Source organism: Microtus oregoni, unplaced genomic scaffold (genome assembly GCF_018167655.1).
Source record: "Microtus oregoni isolate MIOR12 unplaced genomic scaffold, Mior012 000018F_ref0000195, whole genome shotgun sequence".
Lineage (NCBI taxonomy): Eukaryota > Metazoa > Chordata > Mammalia > Rodentia > Cricetidae > Microtus > Microtus oregoni.
Genome location: NW_024543077.1, coordinates 29,615,453 through 29,638,300, shown reverse-complemented (window position 1 = coordinate 29,638,300; position 22,848 = coordinate 29,615,453). Strand labels below are relative to the sequence as shown.

General features: G+C 40.0%; 1 pseudogene; it reads left to right on the top strand.

Moving 5' to 3' along the window:
* The first annotated feature begins 2,092 nt into the window (after window positions 1-2,092).
* Window positions 2,093-22,848, top strand: part of LOC121458814 — a 52,722-nt pseudogene continuing 31,966 nt past the window's right edge.

Here is a 22,848-nt window from a genome sequence, read left to right as displayed (position 1 = left end):
TGCCTGACCTGTAGGGTTATTTGGTATACCTGTAATGTGTTTTATATTATAATAATCAAAAAAGCATTTCATTTTCTTAGATACATATGCTGGACCATTATCTGTCTTTATTTGTGCAGGTATACCCATGATGGCGATAACTTCCAATAAATGTGTGATTAATGAATCAGCCTTTTCTGAGCTCAGGGCAGTAGCCCATTGAAAACCTGAATACGTGTCTATGATGTGGTGTACATATTTTAATTTACCAAATTCCATAAAGTGGAACACATCCATCTGCCAGATTTCATTTCTCTTAGTACCCTTTGGGTTACTCCCTGCAGGCAACGGTGTTTGATTATAGAAAGAACATCTCTTTATAATGTCCTTAGCTTGTTGCCAAGTAATGGAAAATTCTTTCTTTAGGCCTTTACTATTGACATGATGCTTCTTATGAAATTCTGAGGCCTGCAACACACTTCCAATCAATAATTGATCAATCTCAGCGTTGCCTTGGGCTAGAGGACCAGGGTGACCTGTATGGAACCGGATGTGTGTTATGTACATTGGACAAAGCCTGTTCCTGATTATGTCTTGTACCTGGATAAACAATGAAGTCAACTCTGTGTCATCTGGTATAAATTCAGCGGTTTCAATATGCAAGATAACTCTTTCTGCATTTTGTGAATCTGTAACTATATTAAGAGGTTCTTTAAAATCCCTTAGCACCATAAGAATGGCATATAATTCTGCCTTCTGGACAGAATTATAAGGGCTATGTTACACCTTACTCAATTCATCTGACTTGTAACCTGCTTTCCCTGATTTATTTGTATCAGTATAGAACGTACAGTTATTGGAGCATCACGTACAATTCTAGGAAGAATCCAAGAAATTCTTTTTATGAGGTTAAGTCTACCACTTTTGGGATAGTTGCTATTAATTTCTCCCAAAAAATTAGCACAAGCTCTTTGCCACGGTTCATTGTCTTCCCATAACTTTTTTATTTCTTCAGTAGTAAAAGGCACTATAATTTCTGCTGGGTCTATACCTGCTAGTTGACGAAGTCTCAGCTTACCTTTTATAATTAATTCAGAGACTTTTTCCACATAAGTTTTTAATTTTTTACTTGGTTTGTTAGGTATGAATATCAACTCTAAAATAATATCTTCCCTCTGCATTAGAATCCCTGTAGGAGAAATTCTGGAAGGCAATATGACTAGGATGCAGCTCAACAAAGTAAATGTAATTAAATCAATTCCAGAGACGGAACCAGAAACCCAGAATCCAGGGGTAGAGAAGAGCAACATGGAAGCCGCTTATAGTCACCCTGAGGGGTTGCAGCTTTCAGCAACCTGCAACTGCGTGCTCTGGTTTGCGCCACTTAAGAGCTGTGCTTGCAAGGGAGATTTAAAAGCGACTCAGAAAAGAGCAAACCACGCGGGCAGAGAATACACAGGCCTGTGGAGTTTAAATCCATGTGGGGAGGCAGATGATAGGGTGTGTGGGGGATGGAAGTCAATCTGAGGTGTCTAAAGGGAAAATATAAAGAACTGCAGCAAGAAAAGCCAGTGCGTGATGATTTATGTTAAGCTGCTGGCTCCACGCACAAGACACAGGCCACAAGGCTGCCACCACAAGGTCGCCACCGAGGAAGGGAGGCTCACGCCAAGCTGAACTCGAGGCCGGCAGCCAAGAGGGGGAAGGAGGGGTCCTAACACCAAACTTTGGGTGCCAACTGAAGGCGTAATTCACAAACAATGCCACACCAGTTTGGAATTATGATTAATAGAGTGGTATTTATTTCAAGGGGAAAAAACTTACAGATCACCATCCCAGACAACAGCCCTCTGCACAACCAGGAAGGGAGTCTAGGAAGTGAAGAGAACTAGGAGAGGGAAGTGGCCACTTTTTTAAAGGGAGAGACACCACGCCCCAATGGGCTGGTGTCTCAGCGGCTATAGGCTGGAGGAGCCGAGGACCTCCCGCAACACATCTTCTTGCTTGTTATGCTTGCTTTGATTTTTTTAAATCAATATGACTGTTTTATATGCCTGCATGGATATGTACCATGAAAGTGATCAAAGGATATCAGAAATCCTTACCCTAGAAAATGGATAGTTATAATCCCCATGTAAGTACAGGCAAATTTGTCCATCTCCATTCCAGATCAGCAAGAGTGCTGAATTAATCTGCCCTCTCTCCAGGTCTGTGTTGATTATTTATGACCAACATTTATATTTCTACTGTTTTCATCTGTCCACTTGTAACTGTTTTATACAGGAAGTTCTTTTTGTTCAAAATGTTATTGGTATTGCAGTTTATATTAGGGTACTTCAGGGTCTGGAAGAAGACTACAGAACTGGAGTGAAAACAACTCTTTGTAGAAACTTCAATAAAAGCCTGTTAGTTTTTCTATCCCATTGTTTGTGTTATTGAGGTTTGTAATGGAGACAGAGTCTTAATGTGTACTGCCACCTATCCTGGATCTGATTATATTGACTTGCATGGCATTCATCTCAGAGACAAATATACCCACCTCTGTTTTCTGAGTGTTGTGGCCAAAGGCACAATACACCAATACACCCTTTTTTCCTTTCTATAATGAGGAATTTTTCATACAATTTTCTCATGCATACAATTTACTGTTGAACTTTTTTCTTGTCTCACCCTGTTAATAGATACTGTTCTTAAAAGGTGAAATCCCATTCAACGTGTATAGAAATGATAGAATTGACTCTCCTTTTCAATTTATTTCTAAAGTAACTGACTATATCACAGAATAAGAATGGGGAGCACCAGAATCATACAACTGTACTTTCAAAGAAGTATGCATTTCCAATGATGTCACTGTCATGCTTACATTGTATACATGTGTGGTATATTTTTGAAGGCAGTGACCTATGATGATGTTCATATCAACTTCACTCAGGAAGAGTGGGATTTGCTGAATCCTTCCCAGAAAAATCTCTACAAAGATGTGATGCTGGAGACCTACAGGAACCTCACTACTATAGGTAAAAATGAATTTCCTTCATGTTTCAAAATATGGAGACAACCTTTCCTTGCCTTATAATGTTGTTCTGTAATTTGATTTAGAAAGAAGAAAATGAGATGAATAACACAATCATAGTTCTTAGGTGCACTTAAGATAATGAGCTAATTGTTGTACAATATTAAATAATATAACATACATATTCTGGTACTGTATTTCAGGGTACATTTTGGAGGACTGTAACACTGAAGAACATAGTCAATGTTCTAGAAGACCTGCAAGGTAATTTTCCTGTGCAAGTTTATAACAATGTGCCTCTGATGAGTTTGTAATATGTCCTGGAACAATGAATCAAAAGCAGTAGTGTAAATAAGCACAGCTTTAAATGCATTGATGGTTATTAAATTCTCACAAATCCATATTCCTCAATTTCTCATATGTGAATTGCATTTGCAAGGCATTCGTTTAAGAAAAAGTCAAGGGATTGGGCTACCAGCGGCCCTGTTTAGTTGCTGAGGAATCCCATCAGGACGGGTGAGTGTGTGCTACCCAGGGGCGGGCGGACTGTCCAGGAAGAGAGTACAAACCCCCCTCCCCCAGCTCCTTCTGCAGGGCTGTCTTTCTTTTGCACGACCCAGCACCCCTCCCCAACCCTGCCCCGGTGTATGCTAGGACCAGTGCTCAACTACAGTCTTAAGCTCCTAAACTAAGGCGACCCACCCAGAGCGGTGAGTGCCTGCCAGCCGGGCAGGCCTCAGGGTCCCCTGTAAGGGAGCCGGGCACCTTCAGCTCCGGCGCCAGGCTTCCTGCGCGCTCCTGGATACCACCCCCCCCCACCCCCCCCACCCCCCCCCACCCCCGCTCCATTCATCCTGTTGGCCCTGGATCATTGGGCTACTGGCGGCCCTGTTTAGTTGCTGAGGAATCCCATCAGGACGGGTGAGTGTGTGCTACCCAGGGGCGGGCGGACTGTCCCGGAAGAGAGCACAAACCCCCTCCCCCAGCTCCTTCTGCAGGGCTGTCTTTCTTTCGCACGACCCAGCACCACCAGCACCCCTCCCCAACCCTGCCCTGCTGTATGCTAGGACAAGTGCTCAACTACAGTCTTAAGCTCCTAAACTAAGGCGACCCACCCAGAGCGGTGAGTGCCTGCCAGCCGGGCAGGCCTCAGGGTCCCCTGCAAGGGAGTCGGGCACCTTCAGCTCCAGCACCAGGCTTCCTGCGCGCTCCTGGATGCCACCCCCCCCTGCTCCATTCATCCTGTTGGCCCTGGATCATTGGGCTACCGGCGGCTCTGTTTAGTTGCTGAGGAATCCCATCAGGATGGGACGGTTCCGGAGGAATCCCATCTGGACGGGAACGGTTCCTGCTTCTACACTGAAGAGATATACGCTGAGAGTCAATCACAGCAAAGTCTGGACCAAGAGACCAGGCCTCTCCTGGCTCCTTTTGAAGGAAGAGATGGGAAGGCGCCAATACAAGAATTCCTCCAACAATCTGAAAGGCAACATGACACCACCAGAAACCAGGGATCCCGAAATAAGAAGAATTGTACACCCTCCTCCTGAAGAAATAGAAGAAATGGACTCAAAAGTAAACTATATGAAAATAATAGAGGACCTTAAACAGGAGGTGAAAAACTGCCATAAACAATTAGAGATTACAAACAAAAAGGTAGAGGAAATGAATAAATCGCTCAAAGACACGCAAGAAAACCAAGAGAAACAAGAAAAAGCAATCAAACAGGTTAGGGAAGCGGTTCAAGACATGAAGAATGAAATGGAAGCAATGAAGAAAGCACAAACCGAGGGAAGAATGGAGATGGAAAATCTGGGTAAACGAACAGGAATGACAGAAACAAGTACTAACAACAGATTACAAGAGATAGAAGAGAGAATATCAGACACTGAAGATACCATAGAAAAAATAAACACACTGATCAAAGAAAACAGCAAAACCAACAAATTCTCATCACAAAACATTCAGGAAATTTGGGACACAATAAAAAGACCAAACCTAAGAATAATTGGAGTAGAAGAAGGAGAAGAAGTGCAGCTCAACGGTACAGAAAATATACTTAATAAAATTATAGAAGAAAACTTTCCCAACCAGAAGAAAGAGGTACCTATGAAGGTTCAAGAAGCATACAGAACACCAAATAGGCTGGATCAAAAAAAAAACATCCCCTCGCCATATAATAATCAAAACACAAAATACACAGAATAAAGAAAGAATATTAAGAGCCGCAAAGGAAAAAGGCCAAGTTACTTCTAAAGGTAAACCTATCAGACTTACACCTGACTTCTCTATGGAAACCATGAAAGCCAGAAGGTCCTGGATAGATGTACTGCAAAAACTAAGAGATCATGGATGCAAGCCCAGACTACTATATCCAGCCAAGCTTTCGTTCACTATAAATGGAGAAAACAAAATTTTCCAGGATAAAAACAAATTCAAACAATACGTAGCCACAAATCTAGCCTTACAGAAAATTATAGAAGGAAAATCACTAACCAAGGAGTCCAACAATGCCCACAATAACTCAGTCATCTAGAGACCTTTCACCAGCGCAACTCAAAGAAGGGAAACACACAAACCCTACTACTAAAAAAGTGACCGGAGTTAACAACCACTGGTCATTAATATCACTTAATGTCAATGGGCTCAACTCACCTATAAAAAGGCACAGGCTAAGGGATTGGATACGAAAACAGGATCCAACGTTCTGCTGTCTACAAGAAACACACCTCAACCACAAAGACAGGCACCTACTCAAAAGAGTAAAGGGCTGGGAAAAGGCTTATCAAGCAAATGGTCCTAAGAAACAAGCAGGTGTGGCCATACTAATTTCTAACAAAGTTGACTTCAAACTTAAATCAATCAGAAGAGATGGAGAGGGACACTTTATACTCATAACAGGAACAATTCATCAGGATGAAGTCTCAATCCTGAATATTTATGCCCCGAATATAAAAGCGCCCACGTATGTAAAAGAAACATTACTAAAACTCAAGGCAGCCATCAAACCACACACACTAATAGTAGGAGACTTCAACACTCCTCTCTCACCAATGGACAGGTCAATCAAACAGAAACCTAACAGAGAAATTAGAGAATTAATGAAGGTAATGAAGCAAATGGACTTAACAGACATCTATAGATTATTCCACCCGAAGAGGAAAGAATATACCTTCTTCTCTGCAGCTCATGGAACCTTCTCGAAAATTGACCACATACTCAGTAACAAAGCTAACTTACACAGTTACAAAAAAATATTAGTAAACACCTGTGTCTTATCAGATCACCATGGATTAAAGTTAGAATTCAACAACAATGCTACCCCCAGAAAGCCTACAAACTCATGGAAACTGAACAGTCAACTTCTGAACCATACCTGGATTAAGGAAGAAATAAAGAAAGAAATTAAAGTCTTCCTTGAATTCAATGAAAATAAAGTAACAACATACTCGAACTTATGGGACACTATGAAAGCAGTCCTAAGAGGAAAGTTCATAGCACTAAGTGCCCACTTAAAGAAAACAGAGAAAGCACATATTGAAGACTTAACAGCCCACCTGAAAGCTCTAGAAAAAAAAGAAGCAGACTCACCTAGGAGGAGTAGAAGATTGGAAATAATCAAACTGAGGGCTGAAATCAACAAAATAGAAACACAGAAAACAATCCAAAGAATCAATGAAACAAAAAGCTGGTTCCTGGAGAAAATCAACAAGATTGATAAACCCCTTTCCAAACTAATCAAACGGCAGAGAGAGAATACGCAAATTAATAAGATCAGAAATGAAAAGGGGGACATAACCACAGACACAGAGGAAATTCAGAGAATCATCAGATTATATTACAAAAGCCTGTATGCCACAAAACTGGAAAATGTAAAAGAAATGGACACTTTTTTAGATAAATACCATATACCAAAGTTACACCAGGACCAGGTGAACAATCTAAACAGACCTGTTGGTCATGAAGAATTAGAAGCTGTTATCAAAAACCTCCCTACCAAAAAAAGTCCAGGACCAGATGGTTTCAATGCGGAATTCTACCAGAACTTCCAAGAAGAGCTAATACCCATACTCCTTAATGTATTCCACAATATAGAAACAGAAGGGTCATTACCTAATTCCTTTTATGAAGCTACAGTTACTCTGATACCAAAACCACTCAAAGACTCAACCAGGAAAGAGAATTACAGGCCTATCTCACTCATGAACATCGACGCAAAAATCCTCAACAAAATACTGGCAAACCGAATCCAAGAACACATTAGGAAAATTATCCATTATGATCAAGTAGGCTCCATTCCTGAGACGCAGGGCTGGTTCAACATACGAAAATCTATCAATGTAATCCAGCATATAAATAAACTGAAGGAAAATAACCATATGATCATCTCATTAGATGCTGAAAAAGCATTCGACAAAATTCAACATCCATTTATGTTAAAAGTCTTGGAGAGATTAGGGATACAAGGGTCATACCTAAATATAATAAAAGCTATATACAGCAAGCCGACAGCTAACATCAAATTAAATGGAGAGAAACTCAAAGCCATCCCGCTTAACTCAGGAACTCGACAAGGATGTCCACTCTCTCCATACCTCTTCAATATAGTACTTGAAGTTCTAGCAATAGCAATAAGACAACATAATGGGATCCAGGGGATTCGAATTGGAAAGGAAGAAGTGAAACTTTCGTTATTCGCAGATGATATGATAGTGTACTTAAGCGACCCCCAAAACTCCACCAAAGAACTTTTACAGCTGATAAACAGCTTTAGTAATGTGGCAGGATACAAGATCAACTCCAAAAAATCAGTCGCCCTCTTATACACAAAGGATAGGGAAGCAGAGAGGGAAATCAGAGAAGCTTCACCATTCACGATAGCCACAAACAGCATTAAATATCTTGGGGTAAATCTAACCAAGGAAGTGAAAGATCTATTTGACAAGAACTTTAAGGCATTGAAGAAAGAAATTGAAGAGGATACCAAAAAATGGATGGATCTACCTTGCTCTTGGATTGGGAGGATCAACATAGTAAAAATGGCAATTCTACCTAAGGCAATTTATAGATTCAATGCAATCCCCATCAAGATCCCATCAAAATTCTTCACAGATCTGGAGAGGACAATAATCAACTTTATATGGAAAAACAAAAAACCCAGGATAGCCAAAACAATCCTATACAATAAAGGATCTTCTGGAGGCATTACCATCCCTGACTTCAAACTCTATTACAGAGCTACAGTAATGAAAACAGTGTGGTACTGGCATAAAAACAGAGAAGTCGACCAATGGAATCATATAGAAGACCCGGATTTTAACCCACAAACCTATGAACACCTCATTTTTGATAAAGGAGCTAAAAGTATACAATGGAAGAAAGAAAGCATCTTCAACAAATGGTGCTGGCACAACTGGATGTCAACCTGTAAAAGAATGAAAATAGACCCACATCTTTCACCGTGCACAAAACTCAAGTCCAAATGGATTAAAGACCTCAATATCAGCCCGAACACACTGAAAAGGATAGAAGAGAAAGTGGGAAATACCCTACAACAGATGGGCACAGGAGATCGCTTCCTATGTATAACCCCAGAAGCACAGACATTAAGGGCAACATTGAATAAATGGGACCTACTAAAACTGAGAAGCTTCTGCAAAGCAAAGGACACTGTCACTAAGACACAAAGGCAACCTACTGACTGGGAGAAGATCTTCACCAACCCCGCAACAGACAAAGGTCTGATCTCCAAAATATATAGAGAACTCAAGAAACTAGACTTTAAAATGCTAATTAACCCAATTAAAAAATGGGGCACTGATCTGAACAGAGAATTCTCAACAGAAGAAATTCAAATGGCCAAAAGACACTTAAGGTCATGCTCAACTTCCTTAGCAATCAGGGAAATGCAAATCAAAACAACTTTGAGATATCATCTTACACCTGTGAGAATGGCTAAAGTCAAAAACACCAACGATAACCTTTGCTGGAGAGGCTGTGGAGGAAGCGGTACCCTCATCCATTGCTGGTGGGAATGCAATCTTGTGCAACCACTATGGAAGTCAGTGTTTCGGTTTCTTAGGAAATTCGGGATCAACCTACCCCTGGACCCAGCAATACCACTCTTGGGAATATACCCAAGAAATGCCCTATCATATGACAAAAGCATTTGTTCAACTATGTTCATAGCAGTATTATTTGTAATAGCCAGAACCTGGAAACAACCTAGATGCCCTTCAATGGAAGAATGGATGAAGAAAGTATGGAATATCTACACATAAGAGTACTACTCAGCAGTAAAAAACAATGACTTCTCGAATTTTGCATGCAAATGGATGGAAATAGAAAACACTATCCTGAGTGAGGTATCCCAGACCCAAAAAGATGAACATGGGATGTACTCACTCATAATTGGTTTCTAGCCATAAATAAGGGTCACGGAGTCTACAATAGGTGAATCTAAAGAAGCTAAGTAAGAAGGGGAACCCAAGGAAAAACATATAGTTATCCTCTTGGCTAAGGGAAGTAGACAAAATTGCCGGGGAGAAAATTGGGATCTTGGGGTGGGGTGGTTTGGGAGTAAGGGGAGATGGGGAGAGAAAAGTTAGAAGGGAAGGAGGTCGGGCCTTGGGATAGCAGGAGGATTGGGATAAAGGAAGGTTGGACAGGGGAGCACGGAACCACAATTCTTAGTTAAGGGAACCACTTTAGGGTTGGCAAGAGACCTGACCCTAGAGGGGCTCCCAGGTGCCCAAGCTGAGGTCCCCAGTTAGTTCCTTGGGCAGTTGAGAATAGGGAACCTGAAATGACCCTATCCTTGAGCAATACTGACGAATATCTTGCATATCATCATAGAACCTTCATCTGGTGATGGATGGAGATAGAGACAGAGACCCACACTGGAGCACTGGACTGAGCTCCCAAAGTCCCAATGAGGAGCAGAAGGAGGGAGAACATGAGCAAAGAAGTCGGGACCACGAGGGATGCACCCACCCACTGAGACAGTGGAGCTGATCTATTGAGAGCTCACCAAGACCAGCTGGACTGTGACTGAAAAAGCATGGGATAAAACTGGACTCTCTGAACATGGCGAACTATGAGGGCTGATGAGACGCAAAGGACAATGGCACGGGTCCTACGTAATGTGATGGCTTTGTGGGAGCCCAGCCAGTTTAGATGTTCACCTTCCTAGATATGGTCGGAGGTGGGAGGTCCTAGGTCTTACCACAGGGCAGAAAACCCTGACTGCTCTTTGGATTGGAGAGGGAGGGGGAAAGGAGTGGGGGGGAGGGGGAGAAGGGGGGAGGAGGGGGTGTAGGGGGGGAGGAGGGGGAGGGAAATGGGAGGCTGGGAGGAGGTGGAAACTTGTTTTTTTTTTTCGCCTTTTCTCAATAAAAAAAAAAGAATGAGAAAAAACACAGAGAAGTTGATCAATGGAATAGAGTAGAAGAGCTGGATTTTATCCCACAAATGTATGAACATCTGATATTTGATAAAGGAGCTAAAATTATTCAATGGAAGGAAGAAAGCATCTTCAACAAGTGGTGCTGGCAGATCTGGTCGTCAACCTGTAGAAAAATGAAAATAGATCTATATCTATCGCCATGGACAAAAATCAAGTGAGAATGGATTAAAGACCTCAATATCAGGCTGAACACACTGAACCTGATAGAAGAGAAAGTGGGAAGTACTCTACCACATATGGGCACAGGAGATCACTTCCTAGGCATATCCCCAGCAGCACAGACATTAAGGACAATATTGAATAAATGGAACCTCCTGAAACTGAGAGGCTTCGGTTAAGCAAAGGACACTGTCACTAAGACAAGAAGGCAACCCACTGACTGGGAGAAGATCTTCACCAAATGGCAACAGACAAATATCTGATATCCAAAATATATAAAGAAACTGAATATTAAAATGCTAATAAATACAATTCAAAATTAGGGCACTGAACTGAAAGGAGAATTCAAAACAAAAGAAGTTCAAATGACCAAAAGACACTTAAGGTCATGCTCGTCCTCCATGGTGATCTGGGAAATGCAAATTACAACAAATTAGAGATATCACCTTACACCAGTCAGAATGGCTAAAATCTAAAAGACAATGATAGACTTTGCTGGAGAGGTTGTGGAGTAAGGGGCACACTCATTCATTGTTGGTGGGAAGGCAAACTTGTGCAACCACTTTAGAAATCTGTGCCGTGATTTCTCAGGAAATTTGGGATCAACCTACCCCAAGATCCAGTAATACCACACTTGGGAATATACCCAAGAGATGCCATATCATATGTCAAAAGCATTTCTTTTTTTTTTTTAAAAAAAAACAACTTCTGATCCAGGCAGTGGTGGCGTACACTTTCTTTTATTTTATTTATTATTATGTATACAATATTTTGTCTGTGTGTATGTCTGCAGGCCAGAAGAAGAGGGCACCAGACCTCTTAACAGATGGTTGTGAGCCACCATGTGGTTGCCAGGAATTGAACTCAGGACCTCTGGAAGAGCAGGCAATGCTCTTAACCACTGAGCCATCTCTCCAGCCCAAAAGCATTTCTTCAATTATGTTCATAGCAGCATTATTTGTAATAGCCAGAACCTGGAAACAACCTAGATGCCATTCAATGGAAGAATGGATGATGAAAGTGTGGAGTATATACATATACTATTCAGCGGTTAAAAAAAAAATGACTTCGCGAATTTTGCCTGAGAATGGATGGTAATAGAGAACACTATCCTAAGTGAGGTATCCCTGACTGAAAAAGATGAGCATGGGATGTACTCACTCCTAATTGGTCTCTAGCCATAAATTAAGGACATTGAGCATATAATTGATGATTCTAGAGAAGCTAAATAAAAACGTGAACCCCCCCCCCCCCAAAAAAAAGACATATAGTCATCTGCCTGGATATGGGAAGTAGACAAGATTGCAGGGCAAAACCTGGGATCTCGGGGGTGAGGTGGCTTTTGGCTATGGGGAAATGGGGTGAGAAATGTGAGAAGGGGAGAATGGGAGCATCATGGGAAAATGGGATGTTTGGGATATAGGAAGGGTGGGCACAGTAGCAGAGAAATTTATATCCTAATTAAGGGAGCCATCTTAGAGTTGGCAAGAGACTTGTCTCTAGTGGGGCTCGCAGGTGTCCTGGAAGATGTCCCCAGATAGTACCTTTAGCAACTGAGGAGAGGGAACCTGAAATGACCCTATCCTATAGCCATACTGATGAAAATCTTTCATATCACCTTAGAGCCTTCATCTGGCGATGGATCGAGATATAGACAGAGACCCAAATTGGAGCACTTGACTTAGCTTAAGATCCCAAGGCCAGCTGGAATGTGACTGAAAAAGCATGGGATAAAACCGGACTCTCTGAATCTGGCGGACAAAGATGGGTGCTGGGAAGCCAAGAACAATGACACTGTCAATGATCCTACTTCATGTTCTGGCATTGTGGGATCCTAGCCAGGTTGGATGTTCACCTTCCTAGGTTAGGATGGGGGGGGAGGAGCACTTTGGACTTTCCACAGGGCAGGAACCCTGACTGCTCTTCTGTCTGGAGAAGGAAGGTAGAGCAGTGGGGGGAGGGGAAGAAGAGTGGGATGAGGAGGAGGGAAATGGGAGGCGGGAAGAAGGCAGAATTTTTTTTTCAATTAAAAAATTAGATCCAAATGAAGAGCAGAAGGAGGGAGAACATGAGCAAGGAAGTCAGGACAATGAGGGATGCACCCACCCACTATGATAGTGGAACTGATCTATTGGGAGCTCACTGTGGCCAGCGGGACTGGGACTGAAAAGCATGGAATGAAACCGTACTTTCTGAAACTGGTAGAGAAAGAAGGCTGATGAGAAGCCAAGGAAAATGGCACTAGGTTTCGATCCTAATACATGAACTGGCTTTGTGGGATGCTGTTTGGATGCTCACCTTCCTGGTCCTGGATAGAAGTGTGAGAACCTTGGACATCGGAGCGGGCAGAGAATCTGGACTGCTCTTCAGTCTTGAGAGAGAGGGGGAATGGAGTTGGGGGAGGGGAAAGGGTTACAGAAGTGAGGGAATGGGACACTGTGTGTGAGGATGGGGAGGGTAATGAGAAATGGGAAGGAGGTGGAAATTTTTTGCAATAACTAAAAAATAAACAAAAGAAAAAAGAAAAAGTCAAGGAAGCAATGACTAAACAGAAATCACCATTTGAATCATAGCAACGTGAGAGCTATGTAGTAGATCTGTCAGTCCATTTCTTTCTTGCTACTTATGACAATAACTGTATACACACTTCAGTGATGAGTGTAGCTGCAAACTTTTTCCTAAATCAATAGCCTATGGTAAGACTTGGATTACTCTTAGACTTTTTGTAACTTGCTAAGTTTAGTGAAAGTGGCAATTAGAGTCAAGGGTCAAGGGGCAGTTGTTGTGGAGAAACCTTAATATCTATACCACAAGTCTATGAGGAACAGAAAGTGAAACCATGAGGATTCAATGTGGAAATCTTTTATTTACTATTCTTCCTTACTATGTATATCATATGTTCCTCTTGATACAAGCATATGAGAATATGGATATGGAAAGATGTAGCATACGTCTCATTAAGAACAATTAGAAGATAAACTGTACTTCCCATGGAGAATATACTTGTTCAGTTAAGTCCAAGTATACAGTAATTGGTTTTCTACCATCATTGTTAATACATAAACAACTTCACATTACAAAAAAGCCCCATGAGTTCTAAGTCTGCCTATACTTCTTGGTGTCTTTGTTCATTTAGCCAATGTATAAGGATTCATAGTAAAATTTATGAATGCAGTAAAGTTTGTAAGGCACTCAGTGTATGCAGTTCTTTTAAAAAACATGAAAAATATCATAGAAAAATATAGGGATAGGTATAGATGAAATGGTAAACCGTGACACAAAAGAATTGATCATCACAAATATTTTTCCAGATGCAAAATGACCCCTAATGAAAGAAGAAAACATGATTTTAAATGAAGTTATAAGACATTAATATTTTATTCATTTTTACAATTGGAACAAATTATGAAATTAATTCATACAGATCTGAGGTTCAACAGTGTATTGAATGTGGTAAAGCTTTGACATGTGTAAATTATCCTTGCAGGATTAAAACATCAAATTGGAGAGAAATTTTCAGGATGTTCTCACTGTGATAAAGCCTTGTCTTATGACACTCACCTTCTAAGGAATGAAAAAACACATACCAGAGAAAAATGCTGTGAAATTAAGCAATGTGGTAAAGCCTTTGATTATCACAGTCATCATCAAATGCATGAAAGAACACACACTGGAGAGAAACCCTATGAATATAGTCAAGATGATAGAGACTTAGTTCTTTATGAAACTCATCACAGTCATAAAAGAACACAAAATAAAGAAAAATCAAATGAATTTAATCTGCTTGGTAAGGCGTTTGCTGATCACAGTCATCTTCAAAGGCATAAAAGAACACATACTGGAGAGAAACCCTATGAATGTAGTCAGTGTGGTAAATACTTTGCATGTCTGGATTGTTTTCAATTGCATGAAAGAACACATACTGGAGAAAAACCCAATGAATGTAATCAGTGTGGTAAGGCCTTTGCTCAACGTGGTAGTCTTCAAAAGCATAAGAAAACACATACTGGAGAGAAACCCTATGCATGTAATCAGTGTGGTAAGGACTTTGCTGAAAAGAGTACTCTTCAAAAGCATAAAAGAACACACACTGGAGAGAAACCCTATGAATGGAATCAGTGTGGTAAGGCATTTGCTCAACACAGTCATCTTCAAAGGCATAAAAAAAGACATACTGGAGGGAAACCCTATGCATGTAATCAGTGTGGTAAGGCCTTTGCTGAAAATAGTACTCTTCAAAAGCATAAAAGAGCACACACTGGAGAGAAACCCTATGGATGTAATCAGTGTGGTAAGGCCTTTGCTCAACGTGGTACTCTTCAAATGCATAAAAGAATACATACGGGAGAGAAACCCTATGAATGTAATCAGTGTGGTAAGGCCTTTTCACGTCATAGTTACCTTCAATACCATAAAAGAGCACATACTGGAAAGAAACCCTATGAATGTAATCAGTGTGGTAAGGCCTTTGCTCAACGTGGTAGTCTTCAAAAGCATAAAAGAACACATACTGGAGAGAAACCCTATGAATGTAATCAGTGTGCTAAGGCCTTTGCTGAAAATAGTACTCTTCAAAAGCATAAAAGAACACACACTGGAGAGAAACCCTATGAATGTAATCAGTGTGGTAAGGCCGTTGCACGTCATAGTTACTTTCAATACCATAAAAGAGCACATACTGGAGAGAAACCCTATGAATGTAATCAGTGTGGTAAGGCCTTTGCTCAACGTGGTACTCTTGAAATACATAAAAGAATACATACTGGAGAGGAACCCTATGAATGTAATCAGTGTGGTAAGGCCTTTGCACGTCACAGTCACCTTCAAAGGCATAAAAGAACACATACTGGAGAGAAACCCTATGAATGTAATCAGTGTGGTAAGGCCTTTGCACGTCACCGTCATCTTCAAAGGCATAAAAGAACACATACTGGAGAGAAACCCTATGAATGTAATCAGTGTGGTAAGGCCTTTGCACGTCACAGTCATCTTCAAAGGCATAAAAGAACACATACTGGAGAGAAACCCTTTGAATGTAATTAATGAGGTAAGGTCTTTTCTCACAACTGTGCTCTTCAAAATCATAAAAGAACACATAATGGAGAGAAACCCTATGAATGCCAGCAATGTGGTAAGGACTTTGCATGTCACAGTCATCTTCAATTGCATAAAAGAACACATACTGGATAGATACATGTGAATGGAATCTGTCCTGAATCCTTTTTCCCAATCATCTCCAAATATGTAAAATAAGACATCCTATAGAGAAACTCTGAGTTTAATATGTGTGTTCTTTAAAAACATGAGAAAAATCATACTGTAGTGATACTCTTTGAAAATCAGTGTCAGAATGTTTGTGCTTCATATAGGAGTAAGACTTTTTGTGTGTAATCAATCTGATTAAGTTTGTGGTGCATATTACCATAATCTTTGGACCTGAGGAAAAAACTGAGGGCTTATTGTAAATTATTCTTTAAACAAAAACAGTTATTGTATAGAAAAGAATTTTATAGTGTCAAAAATCTGTTCAAGTATCATGATACCTCTTATTATTTTAGTTTGAAGTAGCAAACTAATGGACAAACATTTTATGAAGCATTATTGGTTGGAGAAAGGGTATTCAAAGAAACATACATTGGTCCTGAAACCAGAGCCAAAAGAAAGTACCTTGTCTCTGAATCTAGAAGTAGTTAAAGAAACAACATCTCTCTGAAAACAGCCCAGCATTAAAAGGGGCCAGTAAACACACACTATTTGGCTCTCAAATCAGATCCATAAAAACAAACTCTATCCTTGTCCAACTGAGCACAAAAGCAATGAATCCCTCGGCATAAAATCAAGCCATCCCTGAGCTTTTTCAGGATCAGGGATTGAAATCCAGCAAAATCCCACCATCAAAATCTCCTTTGCTCTCTGTTATTAAGAAGTCCTATTTGAGCCATATGCTCATTCAGTATGCAGCTGTCCCTTCCACACTTTGCAGAGGTATTCATACTCATGTTTTCTTCCTTCTCAAATAAATCTGATTCAAGATTTATGTGAATACCTCTTTTACTGGAATGTTTCAGAAACTCCTGGAGTTGAGCCAAGATACAATTGATGCCTCTGTTTGGGAACTAGTTCAGAAGATGACAGAGGAATTGGACATATACTATGAAATATTCCCTTGGGAATGGAGGAGATCAGCACCAGATATTTCTACTGGGAAACTTTCTTTTTTTTGGTTTTTGTTTTTTTTTTTTCTTCTGTTTTTTGAGACTGGGTTTCTCTGTAGCTTTGGGGCCTGTCCTTGAACTAGCTCTTGTAGACCAGGCTGGTCTCTAACTCACAGAGATAGATCCACCTGCCTCTGCCTCCCAAGTGCTGGGATTAAAGCTGTACACCACCACTGCCCAGCCTGGAAAACTTTCTTAGAAGAATTAATTTCTTTTACTTCAAGTCAATGTTCACTTTTTCTTTACATGAACCAATTTATTGTGTAAGTAAGCTGTACAATGATTCTCAGCTCCTCTTTTACAGAAATGAATGAATGTTTACAGGAGGAAAGTGTTCATGAGTGAAAAACTGTCTTAAAAGTTGTGTTCATTTTAGTTATGTGATGTTTGTGTGTGTCTCTTGTGTGTATTTGAATGTGCATTCTGTATCCACATAAAGATAATACCTTGGATATTATTGCAGAAGAAATTACTGGAAGCTGTCAAACATCTGACATTAGTTCTCACCTAGGCATGACTCTAGTGCCTCATATATTTTTAGTCTATTTATATCTTTTTGAAATCTGGAAATAGGAACACACTCTTAGAAAAAAGAAAGTTCAATTCATGACAACAATTGGTTAATTTCTTTCACAGTTTTCTTTAGCTTTAAGTAAAAATTTTTTATCATAACCTTGAAGGAAGTAAATTACATACCATGGTTAATCAAGACTGGTGGAGATCATTGCATTGTGGTTTCTACATTGAAATATTTGAAGTATGTACTAAAGTGAGCTATTTGTGTGGCAAATCCATTTAGTGAATTCTATTTTGTAGTCTTTATATTACTTCTATGGATTTTGTTCATCTTTTATTGTGCCTTTACCAAGTGATGGGTATTTTTTTGCTATAATGTATAGAATGGTAAACCCATCATACTTGTTTCCCATTGGTTATTGAAGTGTCAGGCCATGTGGGAACATACTTTTTGAGTAATTCTTTTGGGTTGTTTCTGGATTAGATTTTTATCTTTTCAGGAATTCCCTTCAGCTTTTGTTTGTTATTAATCCTAGCTTGGATATCAATAAAAATTCAGAGTTAATTTTGAACTCATGGTGCTCATATGTCTGCCCCCTGTATACAAGTCCAAGGGTCGATGATAAACTCCAAATGTGTGTGGTTTTTCAATAGAATTTGACAATATTCACATTAAAATGACTGATAAAATAAATAATAAGAAACATGAAATACCTTATGTGTATTCAAAGAAGTATTTTCATTCATGTTTTATAGATGTAATAAAGTAGTATAATCAGCAATCAACTGTTTATCTGACACCATAATTAATGTTCTTTTCTTTTAAATTTTTTTGATCTTTATTGAGCTCTACATTTTTTGCTGCTCCCCTCCTGCCTCCTCCCTTCCCTTCAATACTCTCACAAGGACCAATCCTCCCAATTTACTCTGGAGATCTTGTCTTTTTCTAATTCGCATGTTTATTAGAACTTTGTATGCCTCTTTAGTGTCCTCATCTTGTCTAAGTTCTCTGGTGCTGTGATTTGTAGGCTGGTTTTCTTTGCTTTATGATTAAAACCCACTTAATGACTAAGTACATGTGATAATTGTCTTCTGTGTCTGGGTCACCTCACTCAAAATGATGTTTTTTAGCTCCATCCATTTTTCTGGAAAGTTCAAGATGTAATTGAGGTTGGGATTCTAGTCTTGCCCATAAGAGTCCTTTCCCACTGAGTCATCTCATTGGTGCTCAAATTCTTCTAATTGAAGTTGAGTCTTATTTTCTTTTCAAATTGTAAATGCAATTTCATACAAGAATAGAGGACCATGGGAAAATTTGAATAGTCAGTCTGCTATGCATGTGAAAATATTCTTACCAGCACAGATTTTTTTAATTTCTTCACTCTGAGAACAAGACATGTATTTATATTTTCTCAAAACCAAAATTACATGCCAAAAAGTTGCATCATTTATTAAAGTTCATTGCCTCTAAGTCTGATAACCTGGCTTCCATATCTTGTTTACCCTAATACTCTTACAAATTTTTTCATATTTGCTGACTTCATCAGTTTTTATACACACTCCTACATCATCTCATTCACAAACAATTTTTAAACGAAAGGAAGTGTCTTTCAGTGTATTTGCAGTCAAATGACTCCCTAGGTTTAAGGACTAAAACTCACAAAGTGGAAGTAGATCATAGACCCCTGTTAATTTTCCTATCTGTGCTACATGCTCATCATGTTGCAGGTGTATTCACAAAAACACACTTCAAATATTTTTTTAAAATATTTATTTATTTATTTATTATGTATACAATATTCTGTCTGTATGCCTGAAGGCCAGAAGAGGGCGCCAGACCTCTTTACAGATGGTCGTGAGCCACCATGTGGTTGCTGGGAATTGAACTCAGGACCTTTGGAAGAGCAGGCAATGCTCTTAACCACTGAACAATCTCTCCAGCACCACTTCAAACATTTTTAAATGGATGGAATTGACAATGCAATAACAATGACTCATTTTGAACATATGAAATTATTTGGCCATTTAAATTATACAATTTGAAGAAATATTGTTATTTATCAATACAATGATGTTCCCTTTTAAGTCTTTCATTATGTTTTTTTTTTTTTTACTCAATAAGTCCTTTACAAACATTTCAGCTCAACATAGAGGTGCATGGCTCTAATCACAGAACACAGGAGTGTGGGTGGGTCCAATCTCAGTGAGTTTGACGCCAGCTTGTTCCACATAATGCATACCTGGCATCAATGGCTATGTGGACATATCCTATCTCAAAAAGATCACAAAAGACAAAGACTCCCAAATTATGGAAGTTCTCCTAATAAAATCTGCCTGGAGTCAGACTGATTTCAACCAACCTTTTAAATATTCCCTCACCTAACGAGAACTGTCTTAACAATGAAAATATGAAGCAATATACAAATTTCATTCACATTCCATCCATTGAATCTTTGACAACCATCTCGAGTGGACTTTATCCTTCAAGTGATGAGAGACAGAAGGAACAGTGTGACTACTCTCCCTTAAGAATTATGACACATGTGGGACCTGGAGAGTTGTCTCAGGAGTACTGCTCCTCTTGGGTACCCAAGTTTGACTCATAGCACCATATCTGATTGGACAGAACTCCCTGTAATTGGAGGTCCTGGAAATGGGTGCATTCTTCTGGCCTCTTAGGGTACAAAATGTACAAATACTGAAAAGATAGATCTGTATTTGATTCTATATTTTAAATAGGTTTTCTTCATGTGTCTGTTACCTTAAAAAGGAATGAAATTCAATCTAGATGTAGGAATTTGACCAGTGAGTGTAGCAAGTGTATCTCAGGTACTAGTGATGACCAGAAGACAGTGTCTACTCTCCTGGGACTGGAGGTACAGACAGTTGTGAGCTGTCTTATGGATGCTGAGTATCAAAGATTCTCTGGATGAGTCGCCAATGATCTAAGAGCTGAGCCTTCTTTTCAGCCTCCTGAACATGTCATTTATAACAGTAAGGTATAAAAGGCTGATCTAAGTTCATCTTAACTCATCCTTGGCCCAGAAGAAATAAAGGACTGATAGTATTGGAAACTAACTTAGTCTTTGTTCTTTTTTTGTCTTTGTTCTTAAAGAATTCCTGAGCCCAAATGTTACTCAACTGAGGGAAAAATACAAAACAAATAATCAGGAAACAAGCTGAAAATGTAAATCTTTAAAAGATAGTTGGTGGCTGGGCGATGGTGGCACACTCCTTTAATCCCAGCAGTCGGGAGGCAGAGGCAGGCAGATCTCTGTGAGTTCGAGACCAGCTTGGTCTACAGAGCTAGTTCCAGGACAGGCTCCAAAGCTACAGAGAAACCCTGCCTCGAAAAAAAATCAAAAATAAATAAATAAATAAATAAAAATAGTTGGCTATTTAACCAAAGCAATTGGCCATAATTGGAACATAAAGACTGACTTCTCAGGTGTACTTTTGCTTGAGTTCATTCTACAAGGTTGTGAATGAATCATTCTTGGCTGGCCAGAAAAAGCAATCATGTTGTTATTTATTGGTGGCACCTACTAATGACAGTAAACACATCAATTTTATATTCAAAGTTCAAAATTTTCTCTTATCCTGATTTTTGTTTATAGACCATAATCAATCATCATGCATTTAAATAACTCAAAATTCTGAACTATCAAGAAAGAACTAAAAATGGGGAAAATACCATTCTGCAGTAGAAGTCAGCAATCATATCTCTGAACTCAGAACATTATGGTAAATTTCTGTATGATATAGTGCACAATAGCAAAGGAGATCAGTGTACTGACTAAGAAAGGACATTTCTGTGAAGGTGTTGAAGATAATTCCCAATAATGCTGTCTAGAAATTATTCAAGATGCAGTCATGTCGAGTTAAAGACCAAAGGTGGTCTTCAGCCACAAACACATGACCTTAACACCTGAGCGTGTCTGTCCTGGAGAATCAAGTCAGGGCTCCACACATTCTTTGATTTTTTTTTTTTTTTTGCAGAAATACAGGTGTATAACCAGCAGGTTCATAACCTAGGCTCTCAGGTCAGCAAGAGAAAGAAGATACCGTATGAGTAAACTTGATGTCTCTTTATTTATTTATTTATTTATTTATTTATTGGGGATTTTCGAGACAGGGTTTCTCTGTGTCTTTGGAGCCTGTCCTGGAACTAGCTCTGTAGACCAGGCTGGTCTCGAACTCACAGAGATCTGCCTGCCTCGGCCTCCCAAGTTGATGTCTCTTTAAAGAACTCCCTGTTTTCTGCAAATGCTGATTTAGAAAGCCATCTGTAATAGGAGGCGAGCCTCTGATCACAGACCTCCAGCATAGCCCACCAAATAAAGGCAGTTACCGAGAAGCTGCATTTGTCTATGTAGTTTTGTGTTTAGATTCCTTTTCCAAGGTATTTCAGATTTTATCTGAAAATTTTGGCCACACATTGGAATGCCATTTTTATTTTTTTTACTTTAAAAATTATACCTTTAATTATAGAATATTGTTAGGATAATACAGCCATAGACAAGACACTGGGATAACTTACCAATACCAAAGGGATCCGCTCTCCACAACCACAGAACACAGGCACAGAGTGTCTGGGAATGTGCAGGAACAGCCAGGGGCCTGCAAACAGCATTGGTGAAGTGTGACAGAGGCATGACTTCCACAGAGCTCAGCACTGGGAGTGGGCAGCGGATGACTGCAGGAGGAGGGCACTCAGCTGGTGCAGACAGGTATGGGGAGATGGGAAGACAATCAGAGACCCTCCCTGAGCCTTTCATCTACAAGGCAAAAACAGCAAATGGCACACTAGCAAAACCTTTAGGCTGGAGGTGGTGTTGCAGGGCTGGGGGGATGGGGACCGGGTAGGGAAAGGGGTAAAATGAAGTTGGATCAGAGGTGCTGTCTTCTACAAGCTACTCCCAAGCAGACACTTACAATGACTCAACGAAGTCATTGGCTACATACAGATGCCATATCTGAGTTTAGTTACCAAGAATACATAAGTCACCTAACGGTTAAAATGTGAATACCCACAGCAGGCTAGATGTCGTACAGAATAGAAACCACGTGCCTGCCCCAAGTTCATGCTCAAATGGGAGGGGCCAATCGGAGTGCTTTTCATTTGGTTGCTTTTGAGGCTGTCACTAGTGAATGACATGGTAGGTGTCACCAGCTACGCTCGCAGTGATTCTGTAGTGAAAGCACTAAATGCCAAATCCCAAAGAACTTCAACAAAAAAGTTTTTTGTTTTTTTTTTCAAGACAGGGACTCTCTGTGTAGCCCTGGCAGTCCTGGACCTCGATCCTGTAAACCAGGCTGGCCTTGAACTCACAGAGATCTGCCAGCCTCTGCCTTCCAAGTGCTGAGATTAAAGGCATGTGCTACCCCCAATCCCCACCCCTGCAAAAAGAAAAAAAGGTTTCTTGAAAAAAAAAAACATGTTAACATTTGCAAGTCTGCACTACGCACCATAAAATGCACTGGGCTCCATCCACTTCCAT